The sequence below is a fragment of the Acinonyx jubatus genome, chromosome C2 (genome assembly GCF_027475565.1).
Source record: "Acinonyx jubatus isolate Ajub_Pintada_27869175 chromosome C2, VMU_Ajub_asm_v1.0, whole genome shotgun sequence".
Lineage (NCBI taxonomy): Eukaryota > Metazoa > Chordata > Mammalia > Carnivora > Felidae > Acinonyx > Acinonyx jubatus.
The window spans coordinates 130629778-130645716 of NC_069384.1; the positions used below are offsets into that span (position 1 = coordinate 130629778).

Here is a 15939-nt window from a genome sequence, read left to right on the forward strand (position 1 = left end):
CCCAGTCTTCTAGGAACCTAACCTCTGAGGGGCGATTGCCCTGCATGACACAACTGTTCCAAGAAGCTCCTTAGGAGTCCCTGAAACTGCAGGAACCCCAAAGAGCTAGTAAATCTGGAAGCTGTCAATGACCCCACTGCCCCAGAATCCTGTTACAAGCAAAAATGGGTTTGCTTGGTAACTGTCCTCACAGCTGACGTGAACACCAGTTTGGATGCCTGTACTAGTCAGCCCTCTTGGGTAAGAGTAATGGCGTTGCTTAGAAAAGTTCAGTGGCGATGACAACAGAACCCAGGTATCTAAACAAAATGGGGATTTACTAGAAAGATATGAGAGGCTCATGCTTCTAGGAGGACGGACTGGCCTGATAAAGTCAAGAAGTAAGGAAATGCAGGGCAGAGCAGGTGAGCCACCGGGGATGGGAATGCAAGCCAAGAAGGGTGCAGAGGCAGGAAGCCCATCCGGTTTCCCAGGCACAGTAGGTGGGCCCCTGCCTTCCCTCTTCCGTTCCTTTCAGGGTTGAGAAAGGGCAACCTTGTCTGAAGCAGGATGTCCACAGATTACGGAAGCAGTGCACTCTCCCCTGCCAGCTCTGCCTGTTGAAAAACGAAGAGGTGACGGCAACACCTTCGTCATTCACCTCCACAGGACGTGATTACGCCCAGGCCTTGCCAGGGCCATAGGGCAAAGTGGCTCCGGCCGCAAAGCGTGTGTCACAAAGTCACATGCTTGCAGGGACCAGCGGGTCAGGGAAATGTGGAAAGCCAGCTGGGCGAGAGACAGCTCGGGGGATGACGCCCCTGCTGAGCAGAGATCAAGCCCAGCCAAGGCATCCCACCCCGGGTGTATTTGTGGGAGGATCGTGTGGTTTCTCCCTTCAACATATTGATGGAATGGATTCATCAGTGGCTTTCCTGATTTTGAAGCAAGCTCCAGCGGTGTGACGCAGCTTGTGAGAGCCAAGTGTTTAACGTTCAGGAGTTTTCAAGCCAGTTGAAGTCATGTTGGTAGTTTAAAATTAGCACCATTCTTTGCTAGTGCAAAATTAGCTTAAAATGAACTATGCTTTAAATTAGTCACGGTGGGGGGCGCCTGGGTAGCTCAGTTGCTTAAATGGCTGACTTCGACTCAGGTCATGATCTCACGGTTCATGAGTTCGAGCCCCGCATCGGGCTCTGTGCTGACGGCCCAGAGCCCACGTCACCTTCTGTGTCTCCCTCTCTCTATGCCCCTCCCCCACTCACACTCTGTCTCTTTCTCTCTCAAAAATAAAACATAAAAAAAATTAAATTAGTCATGGTGGGAGTATTTACACCACGGGAATTGACAAATGCTACAAATCAGGGCTTTTGGGTTTTTTGTTTCGTTTTAAATCTTTCCCAGAGAGCAGGTTGTTAAACCACTGCCCTACGGCTTGTATTCCTGAAATAAACTGTGCTTGGTCTTATGTATTCTTATTTTTTTAAGTTTGAGAGAGAGAGCACATGCATACGCAGGTGTGCAAACAGGGGAGTGCCAGAGAGGAAACCCCAAGCAGGCCCCGTATCACCAGCACAGAGCACAACTTGGGACTTGAACCCACAAACTGTGAGATCATGACCTGAACCGAAACCAAGAGTCAGATGCTTAATCCACTGAGCCACCCAGGCACCCTTTATTGTAGTATTTTTTTTTTTTTATCATTACTGGATTTTATTTTTAATCATAAATGAGACTGGTCTGTAGTTCTTTTTTATGGTGGGGGGGACGTCCTTTATCAGCTTTCCATGTTTCTGCATGGCTCAGGTTGAATCTCTGATTCTCAATCATCTGAGGAATATTTTAAAATGCAAATGCCCAAGTCATGTACCTGATTAATTAAATCAGAATCTCTGGGGATGGGGCTCAAATACCAGTATTTTTATTTTATTTTATTTTATTTTATTTTATCTTATTTATTTAAAAAAATTTTTTTTAACGTTTATTTTTGAGACAGAGAGAGACAGAGCATGAACAGGGGAGGGTCAGAGAGAGGGAGACACAGAATCTGAAACAGGCTCCAGGCTCTGAGCTGTCAGCACAGAGCCCAACGCAGGGCTCAAACTCATGGACCGTGAGATCATGACCTGAGCTGAAGTTGGCCGCTTAACCGACTGAGCCACCCAGGCACCCCCAAATACCAGTACTTTTAAAAGCTCCTCAGATAATTCCCATGTTCAGTCAAGATTGAAAACCACTGCCCCCCACTGCCCTAGCCTAGGGCTTCTTAAACAATGCAGAGCCTCATTTAGTGGGTCTAAGTGGGGGGTGGGGATTCTGCATTTCCAACCAACTGCCAGGGACGCAGATGCCACCGGTCCCTGGACTACACTTCGAGTGGACAAGATTTTGAATAATCTTGTAATTATCTGTATTTCAAAAGTTAGATAAGATCCAGCTGTGCAGCCATTTCATCAATGCCTTTTCATTTTTTAAAAATTTATCTGAGAGAGAGAGAGCAAGTGAGAGTGTGCACCCATGTACAAGCAGGGGAGAGGGGCAGAGGGAGAGAAAGAGAATCCTGAGCAGGCTCCACGTTCAGCACAGAGCCAATGTGGGGTTCCATCCCATGACCCTGGGATCACGATCTGAGCCCAAATCGAGGCGGATGCTCAACAGACTGAGCCACCCAGGTGCCCCCCAATGGCTTTTTCAACAGCAAATCTCATTATTTTTTCTAATCTCTTCCATAGTCATTGATTTATTTATAGTTTCCACTTCTTTCTGTGTCAATTTTGCTATTTTGCATTTCTCAAAAAACCTATTTTTTCTAGGTTTTCAAATTCACTGCCAGAGTGACATGTGACATTTAATAGTCCCTCATCATTTTAAACACCCCTATATCTGTAGTTACAACAATTCAAATTCAAAAGTTTGAAAAATATTGAGACAATCAACCAAACATCTGTGACTGACTGATCCTTGGACTTCCAATTTGAGATCCTTCCAAAGACCCCCAATTACTCCACCATTTCTCTGGTTTTTAAGTCGTTGCTGACTCCAGAAGATTCCATTAAACTAGTTACTGAAGAGGTAATCTCAGAAACAATTCCGGAGCTGGTCATAGTTAACCCTATAATTCAATCACTTTATATTACAGGTGGGGAAACTGAGGCCCATAGGGGAGTATGACTTATTCACTTATAATGGAAAGATTAAAAGTAGAATGCAGGATGTCCAGGAATCCAGTCGGGGATAGGAGACATATCACCTTACATCCTTAGTGTAGCCCCCACAATCCAACAATTTAAGAATGGTCACCAAATTTGAAATGATGTATAAAGTAGGGTGTTTATCTGGCACCCATGGCCTTTGACATTGAGACCATTTTTGTCGTGTTCACACCTTTTTTCTATAACCCTGAGAAGGTGATGTAATTAAGAAACCAATGATTGGAGCTGTTGTGCGCTGTTTGTGGGAGCATAGAATGGCATAGCCACTGTGGACAACAGTACGGTGGTTCCTCAAAGAATTGAAAATAAAATTACCCTATTATTCAGCAATGCTACCTCTGGGCATATATCCAAAATACACGAAAGCAGAGTCTCAAAGAGATAGTTACACACTCGCGCGCACAGCCGCCATTATTCACAATGGCCAAAATGTGGAAGCAACTCAATTGTCCATTGACACATGAATGGGCAAGCAAAATGTGCGATATACATGCAATGGAAGATTATTCGGCCTTAACAAAGAAGGGAATTCTGACCTGTGTACAACCTGAAGGCAAAAGGGAGTTTTTCCCAGAGCCCGTGAGCCCACACTCATTCACCACCGATGCACTTGGAGCTCCAGTCTCTCCCATTGAGCAGAAAGCCGAGGCCCACCTGCTCGTGCCACTGAAACTGCCATCAGAGCTGCTGGAGCCCTCAGCGTCCCCTCGCCACCGCCTCGCCCCCGCCCCAGGACCCCAGCAGTGCACGGCCCACAACCGTCTACCACAGCTGCTGTCGATGTCACAAAGAGGGGCCGGGGACAGGGCATTTCTCCCACCCTCCTGCCTTCCAACCGACTCACACAAGGGACTTGCGCCGGCAGAACCTAACTGGCACGGAACCCAGCTGGCAAGGAAGCTTGGAAAATGCGGTTTCCAGGCTGCCATCCTCTGAGATACAGAGGAGAACGTGGAAAGGCAGCAATGAGGCTGAACGGCCGCAGACGATAGGCGGGTGTAGTTACCAAGAGGGAGTGATGAGGCAAGGAGGCGGATCTGAACACCAGGTCTTGAGATGCACACACGTCCCACCAAGTAACGCTCAGCAGCCCTGACTGGGGGGGGGGGGGGGGGGGGGCACAGATTCCATCGGGCACGGCCCTGCTTCTCTGGTCTTTCCATAAAAACCACCTAGCCCAGAGGAGACTCCTGTGCTGGCCTCAGGAGGGAAGCTGGAGGTTGCGGAGTCCTCCCTGCGGAAGAGCTCTATGTGCTGAGGGTCTTCTGTGAGGTCGAAACAGCCTAGAAACCTGAGACCCCGTTTAGGAGCTGCGGTAGTCTGCTCGGCTGCCATAGCAAAATACCACAGGCCGGGCAGCTTGAACGGCAGGCATTTATTTTCTCACGGTTCTGGACACTGGAAGTCTGAGCTCAAGGTATAGGACTGAGACCGGTCTCCCTGGCTTGCAGACAGCCACTTTCTAGCCTCGTCCCCACACGGCCTTCCTTCTCTCTGTGCGCACGTTCCTGGTGTTTCTTCCTCTTCCAAGAAAGACACCAGCCTTGTTGGATCAGGGCCTACCCTTATGGCCTCATTTAACCTTAATTACCTCTTTAAAAGCTCTATCTTCAAACACGGTCACATTGGGGATTTAGGGCTTCAAGGCAAGAACTGGGAAGGGGAGGGCGGTGGGCACCGTTCAGTCCATAAGAGGAGCCAAGTGGATATTTGTGACTCACAATAAACAGAGACCGGGCTGTTAAGTCCTGGTCAGGAATCTGCCGATCACCCCCATCCCTCTACCCCCAGTTAAAACCTATTTTGGCCTTCTGTTCATTTATACAGGCAGGCATGTACTGGAGGCATGGATGTTGACATCAGGCAGATGATTACAGAGAGACAGTGGCATACTCACAGCAGTGAGGGCACAGGCACCCAGAAGAGAGCTCCCCACTCAGGCTGTTGGTGGGAGGCAACACAAAGATCCCAGGTAAGTGTTCCCGGAGAAGGAGACCCTAGAGCCCGATCCTGAAATAGGAGACGGACTTATCCACTTGAGAAGGGGATTCGTTTAACCAGCAAGCTTCCAAAAGCCCCAAGCGTCCCTATTTGACCAGAGCCATCCCGGAGGGAGCTTAGAGTCTGTGTACAACATTTCTACTTAAGATCTGGGCCGCTGGATCAGGAATAGGAGAATCACCTGAGAGCTCGTTAGACCCTCAGGGCCCATCCCAGACATACTGAATCAAAATCCATAATTGAACAAGATTCCTAGGAGATTTGTGTGAAGATTAAAAGTTGGGAAACACTGATCAAATACAAAACTATTGTTTCACAGAAGGAAAAACCAAGGCCCAGAAAGAGGACATGGTCCTTTTAAGATGACACAGCATTTACAACAAACAAAAAAGTCCCGAATCTAAGCCCCTGTCCCTGCCTTGCAAACAACCTTCCTACCGTGGACTGACATATTTACCAGCTCACCTGAGACTGCTACGTCACATTCTGATGCTGACCTTTGTACTCAATGAGCCCTTGGAGGGCTTGTTAGTAATTCTCACTCACGAGGTGAAAACGAACTTGTGGGGGGTGGCTCCCAACAATATACCTCAGTTGATGCTGTTCTGCCTTCCGTTTGGGATGGTCTTGACTGCTTTCTGGCAGGCTCCCACAATGTCTGTATTTTCCTGGGGGTTCACTATTCTCCCTGGTGTTGTTGCCACGATCGCTGCCTCTACCTACAAGATACTAAGTTCATCCTAGCACCTGGGACCCCAGTACCAACTCAGGTGGCCCTTGTAGGCCCATCTTCCATATTCAATGTGTGTCTGTTTCTTATTATTCCAGTTTATTTCTTTATGTGGTAGCCACCACCAATTGTCTGGGTCAGGGACTATCCTTGAACTTGGTTTAAGGTATTTTGAGACTCTTGGTGCCCCCTGTACACCTCACAAAAGCATATGCAAGTACTTCTTGAAGTAAGGTACTTTCAATATAGAGCCCTCAAATAAGCCAACAAGGTAGATCAACAAGGCACATTTGTTGATATCTTTGGGAACAGGAAACTATAGCAACTGATACAGTCTTCTCAGAACTAAGTAGAACTTCTAAGGGAAAAAAATGCAATAACCAAAAGACATATAAGCATACCTACAAATCTCAATGGATAACTTTAACCCTAAAAGAAATACAACTGAAGACAGAATTAGAGAATTGGAAGATAGCTCTGAAGAAATTCTTCAGAGCATCACTCCAACAGCTAAAAAAGATAGAAAATGCAGAGGTGCCTGGCTGGCTCGGTTGGGGGAGCATGCAACATTTCATCTCAGGGTCGTGAGTTCAAGTCCCACGGTGGGTGTAGAGATTATTTAAAATAAATAAATAATTTGTAAAAAAAAAATTAAAAAGAGGGAAAATGCAGAAGGAAAGATAAGAGACATAGAAAATATATTTTAAAAGTCTAACATATGTTTCGGGACACCTGGGTGGCTTTGTTGGTTAAGCGTCTGACTTGATTTCGGCTCAGGTCATGATCTCACAGTCATGGGATCAAGCCTTACACTATGCTCCATGCTGAGTATGGAGCCTGCTTGGGGTTCGTTCTTTCTCTCTCTTTTTCTCTCCACCCCTCCCCCAAGCTGTGTGCGCTCTCTCTCTCCAAAAAAAATAAATAAACATTTAAAAATAAAATAAAAGTCTAACATACATTTTATCAGAGACTCGGAAGGAGGAGTGAGAGAGAAGGGGGTGGAAGCAATCCTGAAGATGTAGTGAAGGTCTGAAAAGGTGACCCTTACAGCACTGACCAAGAGTAAAAGGTCTGCTGAAAAGAAACAGATGGTCTCCATGTGTGTGCCTAGTGGTGGGTTCTTTCTTCCTTCCTGGAACCGGAGAAGCCGAATCAAAGGGCTGAGTTTCACCTCCAGTCTCATCCTTGGCTACAATACCCCCCCCCCCAGTTGTCTTTTGTTGTTGTTGTTGTTGTTGTTGTTGTTGTTTTTCATCTGTTTCCAGCAGGTCCTTATGCTATATGTGAAAATTTTTTTAAAAAATCAGTGTTTATTTTGGATTTTACATACATGGCAGACAATCTTTAGGCAAAAATGTATAGTCCACTGAATAAGAAAGTGTTTTCTTTTTTCTGGCATTGTTGATGTTAGAGATATCTGGGACAGGAAACAAACCCCTTTGGAGTCCGAGTGGCAGGCCTGTTGCCAATGGCTGTGTGGTTTGTGCACTGCACAAACATACTGATGAATGAGCACTTTTATGCAAAATAGAAAACAGTACTGCTCTGGGCAAGTGCAGCTCGATCATAGCTTGTGGAGCACCTTGGTGTGGAAGGTGCCCTCTGGCAGACAGTCCCTGTAGCCAGAGGACACAGCGTGACCAGGAGAGCTACGGCTGGTTTCAGATCCCATCCTCTCAAGCTGTGTAACACCAAGGTGCCCCACCAAGCTATGATTGAGTTGTACTTGCCCAGAGCAGGACTGGTTTCTATTCTGCATAAAAGTGCTCATTCATTAGTGGGGTGCTACCAAACTGTCCACTGGAGAAATGTCTGATAAAATATGAACCCCAAAATACATAAAGAACTTATCCCACTCACCACCAAAAAAACAAAGAATCCAGTAAAAAAAAAAAAAAACGGGTGGAAGACATGAACAGACATTTCTCCAAAGAAGATATCCAGGTGGCCAACAGACCCATGAAAAGATGCTCAACATCACTTGTCATCAGGGAAATGAAAATCAAAACTACAATGAGATATTACTCACAGCAGTTGGAATGGCTAAGATAAAAAAAAAAAAAAATACAAGAAACAGGGGCTCCTGGGTGGCCCAGTTGGTATAGAGCATCCAACTCTTGATTTCAGGGTCGTGAGTTCAAGCCCCACATTGGGCGTGGAGCCTACTTAAAAACAAAAAACACAAGAAGCAAGTGTTGGTGAGGATACAGAGAAAAAGGAATCCTTGTGCACTGTTGGCAGGAATGGAGACGGGGGCAGCCACTGTGGAAAAAGATATGGAGGTTCCCAAAAAAGTTAAAAATAGAACTATTCTATGATCTAGTAATCACACTACTGGGTATTTACTCAAAAAATAAAAAACACTAATTCAAAGGGCTACATGTGTCCCTGTGTTTATTGCAGCATTATTTACAATAGACAAATTATGGAAGCAGCCCAAGTGTCCGTCAACAGATGAATGGATAAAGAAGATGTGATATAGATAGATAGATAGATAGATAGATATAGTATAATGCTAAGTGAAGTGAGTCCTAGAGAGTCAAGTACCATATGAGTTCACTCATATGTGGAACTTAAGAAACAAAACAAATGAACAAAGGGGAAAAAAGAGAGAGAAACCAAGAAACAGACTCTTGGCTATAGGGAGGAAACTGATGGTACCAGAGGGGAAGCAGATGGGGGGATGGGTAACATAGGTCAAGGGGATTAAGAGTACACTTACCATGATGAGCACTGAGTAACGTATAGAAACTTATGAATCACTATATTGTACACCTGAAACTAATATAACGCTGTATGTTAACTACACTGGAATTAAAATCAAAAAATTAAAATAAAAAAAAAGAGGGGCTCCTGGTTGGCTCTGTCGGCTAAGTGTCTGACTCCTGATTTCAGCTCAGGTCATGAACTCATGGTTTGTAAGTTCAAGCTCTGCACTGGGCTTGACACTGACAGTGCAGATCCTGCTTGGGATTCTCTCTTTCTCAAAATAAATAAATGAATGAAAAAAAAACAACCTTAAAGAAAGATGAATCCATTCTCAGTTATCTCGTAAGGGCAAGCCAAAGCTAGGTAACTGTGTGTGTGTGTGTGTGTGTGTGTGTGTGTGTGTGTGTGTGTGTGTATACGTGGTATCCCATGCCTTGTCAGGCAACTAATGCCCAGGTTTACCTGGCACTAGGGGGTTTCCTGTGATGTAGGACTGTCCTAGCCAACTGGGATGGTTGTTCACCCTGCTTTTGGGAATTCCCACAAGTTGGACAACCTTGGACTGTTATTACATGAAGGACTGATATTCCTAGTGTTTTCCCTTTCTCTTCCCCTATGGTTCCCAGGCCTCAGGCTGGGTTTAAAGGGTACGGGCTGTGTCACAGTGGGAGGAAGTCTTCCCATGCAAAGTATGCATCTAACGGGGATGTTCCAGGATCAGCTGCTCAGAATTTTTGGTTGACTTGGAAGGTTACTTTTCTCCCCGTGCATCCCTCCCAAAGGTGCTGCCTGACTACTACTCATTGTTTCTTACTCTTTGTTCTGTTCTCTTTCTTCTAACTCGGTCCTGCACGCCTTCAGAACACTATTTCTCCGCTCTTTGAGTCCCTGAATACAAAAGACCCCTTTCCTAATCTGACCCCTGGTCTACCTCTGAGCTTCCGGTTGTTTTTTTAAATTGCCTTCCTCCCTCCTGATTATAAAAGTATATATATTTGTTGTAAAATATTTAGAGAGTACAGAAAAGAATTAACATTTTATTGTACTACATTTCTTACCAGTATTTTTTCTAAGAATATTTTTATATAGTTCAGAACAGACTGTATAATTTTATATTTGGATCTTTTTTAAGATTAGCACTGAAACATAAACATTGTATTAAAATGTTAAAGACATTTTCCTATGACAGTCACATCAGCAGGATGGCAGACTAGGAAGGCACAGGCTTTCCTTCCCCCACAGAAGTACACAGGTTAACTACATGTATGGACCAAAATACCTCTGTGAGAACTGTACAGACCAGCTGAAAGCTACAACACCCAAGCCCTTGTAAAACCAAGAAAGGACTCCAGCAAAAAGGAGATACTACAATATATAAAGAACTCCTATAACTCAATGACAATGGCAAACAACAAAAATGGAATGGACATTTTCCCAAAGATGGTATACAAATGGCCAAGAAGCATATGAAAAGATTCTCAACAGCACTAGTCATCAGATAAATGTGAATCAAAGCCACAGTGAGATGGGGCACCTGGGTTGCTCAGTCAGTTAAGCATCCAACTCTTGATTTCGGCTCAGGTCACGATCTCATGGTTCACGAGTTCGAGCCCTGCATTGGGCTCTCTGCTGACAGTGGGGAGCCTGTTTGGGATACTCTCTCTCTCTCTCTCTTTCTCCTCTCCCCTGTTCATGCTCTCCTCCTGCCCCCCCCCCTTAAAAATATAGATAGATACACATTTAAAAAACCCACAATGAGAATGTAAACTGGTGCAGCCACTCTGGAAAACAGTATGGAGATTCCTCAAAAAATTAAAAATAGAACTACCCTACAACCCAGAAATTGCACTACTAGGTATTTATCCAAGGGATACAGGAATGCTGTTTCGAAGGGGCACATGCACCCCAATGTTTACAGCAGCACTATCAACAATAGACAAAGTATGGAAAGAGCCCAGATGTCCATCGATGGATGAATGGATAAAGAAATACGTATACAATGGAGTATTACTCGACAATCAAAAAGAATGAAATCTTGCCATTTGCAACTATGCAGATGGAACTAGAGGGTATTATGCTAAGTGAAATTAGTCAGCGAAAGACAACTATCATATGACTTCACTCATATGAGGACTTTAAGAAACAAAACATATGAACATAAGGGAAGGGAAGCACAAATAATATAAAAACAGGGAGGGGGACAAAACAGAAGAGACTCTTAAATATGGAGAACAAACTCAGGGTTACTGGAGGGGTTGTGGGAGGGGGATGGGCTAAATGGGGAAGGGGCACTAAGGAATCTACTCCTGAAATCATTGTTGCACTATATGCTAACTTGGATGTAAATTAAAAAGTAAATAAATAATTAAAAAAAAACCAAACCCTCAGTTTACTAACCACACAGCCCATCATAGCAACCCCTTCTAGGCCTGCTCACTGCCTTCCTATCCCTTTGGATAGTTCTTCCCTACATGAATAGCTTATTCTGTAATCAGCTAACAAACTGTCCTATCTCAACATCCTTGTTAAAACCAAATTTAAGTGTTTCATCCACCACTGAATTGTTTAAATACTTCCGATTTCTTGGCATGCTTTCAAATACGATTTTCTATTTTTTTCCCAAATATAAGTACTTCGAGTACTTAACACTTTGATTTTGGCCCAGTAAAGCTGATTTCACACTCCTGGCCTCCAAAAAAAAAAAAAAAAAAAAAAAAAAAAGACTATTAAAATTGTGGAGGACTCCAAAGAATTTTTATGTGAGTTCTAGCTACCGATGTCTACCACATTGGAAATTAAAACTAAGAAATATCTAAAATGTGTGTTGATTCATTTCAGAATAACAATAAACCCACTACATGTGGGTTTAAATAATATACTTTTATATGAAAATGACTACATTTTCAGAGCTAAATAAATAAATAACCCACAATGAGGTATCACTTTATATCCATTAGAATGCTACTATCAAAAATATACACATTAACAAGTGTTGCTGAGGACGTGGGGAAATTGGAACCCTCGTTCCAATTGGGTAGGACTGAAAAATGGTACAACCACTATGGAATGCAGCATTGAGGGTTCTTAAAATTTAAAAGCAGACCTGCCATACAATCCAGCAATCCTACTTCTGGGTACACGGCCAAATGAGTTGAAAGGAGGGTCTCAAGAGATATTTGTACACCTGTGTTTATAGCAGCATTATCCGCTGTAGCAAAGGATAGAAGCAACCCAGATATCCATTGGCAGATGAATGGATAAGCAAACTGTGGTATATACACAAAGCGGAATTTTATTCAGCTTTAAGAAGGAATGAAATCCTGTTACATGCTACAACATGGATAAACTTTGAGGATGTCACACTAACTAAAATAAGCCCGTTACAAAAAAAGACAAAAAACGATTACGATTCTGCTTATATGAGATCACTGAAGTAGTCAAATTCACAGAAACGTAAGGTATAATGGTGCTCACCAGAGCCTAGGGAGGGGAGGCGAAAAGGAAAAATGGCATTAAGTGGGTACAATGTTTCGGATTTACAAGACAAAATTGTTCTTTTTTTTTTTTCAATTAAAAACAATGTTTGTTTGTTTTGAGAGAGAGAGCATGAGTGAGTGGGGGAGGGACAGAGAGAGAGAGAGACAGAGACAGAGACAGAAAGAGAGAGAATCCCAAGCAGGTTCTGCACTGTCAGAGCAGAGCCCAACATGGGGCTCAATCTCACGAACCATGAGAGCATGACCTGAGCTGAAATCAAGAGTCGGATGCTTAACCGACTAAGCCACCCAGGCGCCCAAGAAGATGAAAATGTTGCAAAAGCTCTTTAACAATGTGAATACAGTTAACGCTACTGAACTGTCCACTTAAAAATGGTTGATGATAAATTTTGTTATGTGTATTTTTCACCAGTTTAAAAACACTTCCTATATATAATGTCCGTTGACTATATTCCATTTTGTCGTGTGATGTACTTCAGTTGGCTTATCCATTTCCTCACTAGTCATTTGGACCAGGGGTCAGCAAACTTTTTATTAAAGGACCAGTTAGAAAATACTCTAGGCTTTGCTGGCCATAGTCTCTGCTGTGAGAGCATGAAAGGAAATATAAACAATGTGTATGTGGGTGTGGCTGTGCTTCAGCTCAACTTTACTTACCAAAATGGGAGAAAGGCTGGATTTGATCCATGGGTCACGGTGGCTGAACCGTGGTGTAGACTGTTTCTAATATTTAGTGTTACAAATCATGCTGCTAATAAACACCATCGTAAAGGAGTCCTTATAGATATGTTAGCTTGTCTCGGAGGAAAGAATCCGACAAATTAAGTTAAGGCGAAACAAAGCATGACCATTTCTAAGGTCCTTGACACATACTCTGGGACACAGGTTAAAGCAGCTCTCTGAATAGCGACCTGACCCTGATTCAGCAACATCCTGGACTCTGCCCAAGAGAATACCTGGAACTAGCCTATCTTTCATACTAAGCACACACCACAAGGTCAGCTCCCCTGAGTTTTCTCCATCCCTCCAAATCCTTCAGCCCCTTTGCACTCGGCAATCACACCAATCTCTTTCTTCCTCAAATTGTCCCTCAGTCTATGCGCGGCCCTTTCCTCCCCGACCCCACTGGGAGCAGATGGCAGACTAAGTGGCAGAACAAGTGCGCTCATTTCAGCTCCTTCTAGAAACCCCACTAGAATGATAACAAAAGGGTTTTGTACAGGATAAAGTCATAAAGACATAATAGAATGGGGGGAGAGGGGACTTGAAAGCAGAGGGACGAGTAACAACTGACCTAGTGTACCTGAAAAGCTGAATCTGAAGCCAATAGTGATGAAAGGTAAGAAAGCAACTCAGTCTGCACGGAGAACTCCCAAAGGTTTTGTGCCTCAGGATCATGGGTACAGACGGCATTGAAAATAGGTCTTTGAGGAGCAGTTATACCCCCAAGCCCCCTCCCCATGTCCCCAAGGCCAGACAACTGAACAGTCCCCACCCCAGAACAAGACTAGAGGCTAAACACAAAATGTGTCTCTTGGCCTAAGGGGACACACCAGGCAAAACGGAGGATGCACCACTATACCGTAAATAGTACTCCTAAACACTTTCCCAGCAAACTCTGTGAAAGCTTACGTGCCAAATGTTGAGATTCTCCCCACTCCACACTGGCTTGGCTCCCAGATCACGAGTAGCGTGGATGGTATCCACCCGGCAGGGGCTGAAAGCTTATTTTCGGGAGAGACCTAAAGATAGCAGACTAGAGGTTATACAAAGCAACAGCCTCGTCGGATCGCCACACCGGGAAGCCCACATTGACAGCTCCCCCTCGTGCTCAGAGATTCCCAGCAGCTCCCCGTTCTAAAATATAAATGGAAAACCAAGGATCACTACACATCTGAGAAAAGCTCCTAAAAATAAAGATAGAGACCAAAACAGGAAAGGGGAAAAAAGAGAGAAAACAGAGTGATGGTTAATTTAATAACCAAGAGTTAGATGAATTCTTTCTCTCTGCCTCACTCTCCTTGACCTGGGACTACAGCTCTTAGACTTCTTAGCCTTCTTGAGTGTGTGGGCCAGTTCCGTACAGTAGTTCTCCCTCTCTCTCTCTCTCTGTATACATAAACTGTATACAATTGAGACTTGAACAACATGGGTTTGAACTGTGTCCATTTATATGCAGATTTTTTACAGCACAGTACTTAAGTGTATTTTCTCTTTATTATGGTCTTAACATTTTCTTTTCTCTAGCTTACTTTATTGTAAGAATAGAGTATATGATACAGGTAACATACAAAGTATGTGTTAATTGACCATTTATGTTATCAGTAAGGCTTGCAGTCAACAGTAGGGTTAAGGTATTGCAGATTATTTTACTAGCCCCTGTGTTGTTCCCGTGTCAACTGTATGTATCTATCTATATACCTGTCTATACATAGGTTCTGTTTTTCTGGAGAACTCCGACTAATACACAGGGACACTGTACAGGGAGATAGCCTAAATTACACCTCGAGGAGAAAAATTAGAATTCAATTTTATTTTCCCTAATGAGACAAATTAAAGAATATGATTTTGTCTGATAGGGTTGAGTTTTGAAGGGTCACAAATCATTGTACGGTCTAAGGTTTTTTGGCCAACCGCCAAAGAACCAAGTTTTGTGCCTTTGGGGACAAAAGTGTCCCTGAGGTTTTGTCCCTGAGGAGAATGCATGCCCTGGAGAGATAGAAGACACTGCGTCCATGAAACAAGACTAAGTTGCTATTTTTAAAACGAACAATGAAAGAATACAAAAGGGTTCCTGGAATTTAAAAGTATGAAAGCAGATGGGGTACCTGGGTGGCTCAGTCAGTTAAGCATCCGACTCTTGATTTCGGCTCAGGTTAGGATCTCACACTTGGTGGATTTGAGCCCCACATCAGGCTCCGTGCTGACAGTGCAGAGCCTGCTTGGGATCCTCTCTCTCTCTCAAAATAAATATAAACTTTAAAAAATATATAAAAAATAAAAATATGAAAGCAGAAGTTAAAAACTCAGTGAAGGATTGTGAATCAAATCTCCCAGAAAGCAAAACATGAAAAAAGAGAGATGGTGGAAAAAGAGAGAACAGACTGTAAAATTATAGTAGTGGTAGAGAAAGTTCGATGTTTAATAATAAGAGCCCCAGAAAGAGAATGAGCAGTGTGTGTGTGTGTGTGTGTGTTAAAACGTTTACTTATTTTTGAGAGAGAGCATGCATGCACGCGCACATGGGTCAGCAGAGAGGATAAGGCAGAAGGAGACAGAGGGAATCCCAAGCAGGCTTGTGCTGTCAGCGCAGAGCCCGATGAGGGGCTCAATCTCACGAAGGGTGAGATCATGACCAGAGCCAAAATCAAGAGTCAAGGCACTAACCAACTGAGGCACCCAGGCACCCTGAGTGTGAGCATGTTTTAAATTTTATTCATTTGAGGGGCGCCTGGGTGGCTCACTCGGTTGAGCGTCCAACTTCGGCTCAGGTCGTGATCTCACAGTCTGTGGGTTCGAGCCCCGCGTCAGGTTCTGTGCTGACAGCTCAGAGCCTGGAGCCTGTTTCCAATCCTGTGTCTCCCTCTCTCTCTGCCCCTCCTCCAGTCTCACTTTGTCTCACTCTGTCTCTCAAAAATAAATAAATATAAAAAAAAATAAATTTTATTCATTTGAAAGGCAACAAAGGGAGTCTCAATTCAATAACTATTTCTAATTAGAGCTGACCATTTTGTTATAAGTTGTAAATTGTCTCATTTTGCCGGTCACAATGGTTTTCTAGACGTGCTTGGGAAGATACTCTAAAGGAGCT

General features: G+C 43.8%; 1 long non-coding RNA gene across 1 annotated transcript in view; it reads right to left on the bottom strand.

The window, feature by feature from the left end:
- The window catches only part of LOC113599977 (uncharacterized), a 30826-nt gene extending 16038 nt beyond the window's left edge, over window positions 1-14788 (bottom strand). Inside the window, exon 1 of the long non-coding RNA XR_003420975.2 lies at window positions 12786-14788. This is a non-coding gene — a long non-coding RNA (uncharacterized LOC113599977). The remainder of the gene's footprint in view (window positions 1-12785) is intronic.
- Window positions 14789-15939: the final 1151 nt, after the last annotated feature.